Genomic DNA, 4,226 nt, shown 5'->3' with positions numbered 1-4,226 from the left:
ATTCATAACTTTAAGACATAGATACTAACTACTAATGATCATGTAATAAGACACAAACATGGATAAGCACTTAACATTAAGAAAACGAAAAACAGAAAATAAGAACAAGGAATGAGTCCACCTTAGTGATGGTGGCGTTTCCTTCTTGAGGAAACAATGATGTCCTTGAGCTCTTCTATGTCTCTTCCTTGTCTTTGTTGCTCCTGCCTCATTGCTTTTTGATCTTCTCTTATTTCATGAAGGATGATGGAGTGCTCTTGATGTTCCACCCTTAATTGTCCCATGTTGGAACTTAATTCTCCTAGGGAGGTGTTGATTTGCTCCCAATAGTTTTGTGGAGGAAAATACATTTGAGGCATCTCCGGGATCTCATGGTGATGAGCTTCATGCGTCTCTTGAGATCCATGAATGGGCTCTCTTGCTTGCTCCATCCTTTTCTTAGTGATGGGCTTCTCTTCCTCAATGGGAATGTCTTCTTCTATGAAAGCTCCAGCTGAGTAACATAGATGGCAAATAAGATGAGGAAAAGCTAGCCTTGCCCCAGGAGAGGGCTTTTCGGCTATTTTGTAGAATTCAAGGGACATGACTTTATGAACTTCTACTTCCTCTCCAATCATGATGCTATGAATCATGATGGCCCGATCCACAGTAACTTCAGATCGGTTGCTAGTGGGGATGATAGAACGTTGGATGAACTCCAACAATCCTCTAGCCACAGGCTTGAGGTCCAGTCTTCTTAATTGAACCAGCTTGCCTTTGGAGTCAATCTTCCATTGAGCTCCTTCCACACATATGTCCATGAGGACTTGGTCCAACCTTTGATTAAAGTTGACCCTTCTAGTGTAGGGGCGTGCATCTCCTTGCATCATAGGCAAGTTAAACGCCAACCTCACATTTTCCGGACTAAAATCTAAGTATTTCCCCCAAACCATTGTAGTATAATTCTTTGGGTTTGGGTTCTTACTTTGATCATGGTTCCTAGTGATCCATGCATTAGCATAGAACTCTTGAACCATTAGGATGCCGACTTGTTGGATGGGGTTTGTTAGAACTTCCCAACCTCTTCTTTGGATTTCATGTCGGATCTCCAGATACTCATTCTTCTTGAGCTTAAAAGGGACCTCAGGGATCACCTTCTTCTTGACCACAACATCATAGAAGTGGTCTTGATGAGCTCTGGAGATGAATCTTTCCATCTCCCATGACTCGGAGGTGGAAGCTTTTGTCTTCCCTTTCCCTTTTCTAGAGGATTCTCTGGTCTTGGGTGCCATCAATGGTAATGGAAAAACAAAAAGCTTATACTTTTACCACACCAAACTTAGAATATTGCTCGCCCTCGAGCAAGAGAAGAAAGAATAGATGAAGAAGAAGAAGAAAATATGGAGGAGATGGGGGAGGGGTGTATTCGGCCAAGAAGGGGAAGAGAGGGTTGTGTTGTGTGAAAATGAAGAAGAATGGAGGGCTTTATATAGGGAAGGGAGGGGGGGTAAGGTTCGGCCATAAGGATGGGTTTTGGGTGGGAAATTGATTTTGAATTTTGAAGGTAGGTGGGGAAGAGTGGATGGATGTGAGTGGTGAAGTGGTTATAGGGGAGAGAGATTGAGGTGATTGGTGAAGAGTTTTGGGGAAGAGTGTTTATGGGATTGTGTGAAAGAGGGGTGAGAAGAAGCGAGTGGAGGTAGGTGGGGATCCTGTGGGGTCCACAGATCCTGAGGTGTTCAAGGATTTACAACCTTGCACCAAATTAGGCATGCAAAATGCCCTTGAACACAACTCTGGGTGTTCAGCGCCAGATTGGTGCTTGTTCTGGGCGTTGAATGCCCATTTGTTGCCCATTTCTGGCGTTGAACGCCAGAACCATGCTTGTTCTGGGCGTTCAGCGCCAGCTCTTCTCCAGGGTGCAATTCTGGCATTCAAACGCCCAGATGCTGCCCATTTTGGGCGTTCAGCGCCATAACCATGCTATGTTCTGGCGTTGAACGCCAGCCAGATGCTTCTTACTGGCGTTTAAATGCCAGTAAGGTCTTCCTCCAGGGTGTGATTTTTCTTCTGCTATTTTTGATTCCGTTTTCAATTTTTTTATTTATTTTGTGACTCCACATGATCATGAACCTGATAAAACATGAAAGAACAAGAAAAATAAAATTAGATAAATAAAAATTGGGTTGCCTCCCAACAAGTGCTTCTTTAATGTCAATAGCTTGACAGTGGGCTCTCATGGAGCCTCACAGATGTTCAGAGCTTTGTTGAGACTTCCCAACACCAAACTTAGAGTTTGGTTGTGGCCTCCCAACACCAAACTTAGAGTTTGACTGTGGGGGCTCTGGTTGACTCTGTTTTGAGAGAAGCTTACTATGCCTCTTTTCCATTGAGTTGTAAACACAAGAGAGTCCTCATTCAATTGAAGGACTAATTCACCTCTGTCAACATCAATCACAGCTCTTGCTGTGGCTAGGAAAGGTCTTCCAAGGATGATGGATTCATCCTCATCCTTCCCAGTATCAAGGATTATGAAATCAGCAGGGATGTAAAGGCCTTCAACCTTTACTAACACATCCTCTACTTGTCCATAAGCCTGTTTTCTTGAATTGTCTGCCATCTCTAATGAGATTTTAGTAGCTTACACCCCAAAGATTCCCAGTTTCTCTATTACAGAGAGGGGCATGAGGTTTATCCCTGAACCAAGGTCACACAGAGCCTTTTCAAAGATCATCGTGCCTATGGTACAAGGTACTAGGAACTTTCCAGGATCCTGTTTCTTCTGAGGCAATCTCAGTTGATCCAGATCACTTAGTTCATTGGTGAACAAGGGAGGTTCAACTTCCCAAGTCTCAATACCAAATAATTTGGCATTCAGCTTCATGATTGCACCAAGGTACTTGGTAACTTGCTCCTTAGTAACATCCTCATTCTCTTCAGAAGAGGAATACTCATCAGAGCTCATGAATGGCATAAGGAGGTTCAATGGAATCTCTATGGTCTCTGGATGAGTCTCAGATTCCTTTGGTTCCTCAGAGGGAAGCTCCTTATTGATCACTGGACGTCCCAGGAGGTCTTCCTCCTTGGGATTCACGTCCTCCCCTTCCTCCTTGGATTCGGCCATGATGGTTATATCAATGGCCTTGCACTCTCCTTTTGGATTTTCTTCTGTATCACTTGGGAGAGCACTAGGAGGAGTTTCAGTGATCTTCTTACTCAGCTGGCCCATTTGTGCCTCCAAATTTCTAATGAATGACCTTGTTTCATTCATGAAACTCACAGTGGCCTTAGATAGATCAGAAACTAAGTTTGCTAAATTAGAAGTATTTTGTTAAGAGTTCTCTGCCTGTTGCTGAGTAGATGATGGAAAAGGCTTGCTATTGCTAAACCTGTTTCTTCCACCATTATTAAAGCCTTGTTGAGGCTTTTGATCCTTCCATGAGAAATTTGGATGATTTCTCCATGATGAGTTATAGGTGTTTCCATAAGGTTCACCCATGTAATTCACCTCTGCTACTGCTGGGTTTTCAGGATCATAAGCTTCTTCTTCAGAAGATGCCTCTTGAGTACTATTGGATGCAGCTTGCATTCCATTCAGACTCTGAGAAATCATATTGACTTGCTGAGTCAATATTTTATTCTGAGCCAATATGGCATTCAAAGTATCAATTTCAAGAACTCCCTTCTTCTGAGGCGTCCCATTGCTCACAGGATTCCTCTCAGAAGTGTACATGAACTGGTTATTAGCAACCATGTCAATGAGTTCCTGAGCTTCTGCAGGCGTTTTCTTTAGGTGAATGGATCCACCTGCAGAAGTATCCAATGACATCTTAGCTAATTCAGACAGACCATCATAGAATATATCCAGGATGGTCCATTTTGAAAGAATGTCAGAAGGGCACTTTTTGGTCAGTCCTTTGTATCTCTCCCAAGCTTCATAGAGGGATTCACCTTCTTTCTGTCTGAAGGTTTGAACATCCACTCTAAGCTTGCTCAGCTTTTGAGGAGGAAAGAACTTGGCTAAGAAAGCCTTGACCAGCTTATCCCAAGAGTTCAGGCTATCCTTAGGTTGAGAGTCCAACTATATTCTAGCTCTGTCTCTCACAGCAAAAGGGAAAAGCATGAGCCTGTAGACTTCAGGATCTACTCCATTAGTCTTAACAGTATCACAGATCTGCAAAAATTCAGTTAAGAACTGAAAAGGATCTTCAGATGGAAGTCCATAAAACTTGCAGTTCTGCTGCATC

At 43.1% G+C, this 4,226-nt stretch overlaps 1 non-coding gene across 1 annotated transcript; it reads left to right on the top strand.

Annotated features, from left to right (window-relative positions):
• The first annotated feature begins 3,866 nt into the window (after positions 1 to 3,866).
• Positions 3,867 to 3,970, top strand: LOC148545454 (small nucleolar RNA R71). Its single transcript, XR_015902012.1, has one exon. It is a non-coding gene; the product is annotated as a small nucleolar RNA R71 (small nucleolar RNA).
• The last annotated feature ends 256 nt before the right edge of the window (positions 3,971 to 4,226 follow it).

This window comes from Arachis ipaensis, chromosome B9 (genome assembly GCF_059453495.1).
Source record: "Arachis ipaensis isolate K30076 ecotype BB chromosome B9, ASM5945349v1, whole genome shotgun sequence".
Taxonomy (NCBI): domain Eukaryota; kingdom Viridiplantae; phylum Streptophyta; class Magnoliopsida; order Fabales; family Fabaceae; genus Arachis; species Arachis ipaensis.
Note: the sequence above shows the minus strand (reverse complement) of the source record. Positions and strands in the feature narration are given on the sequence as shown.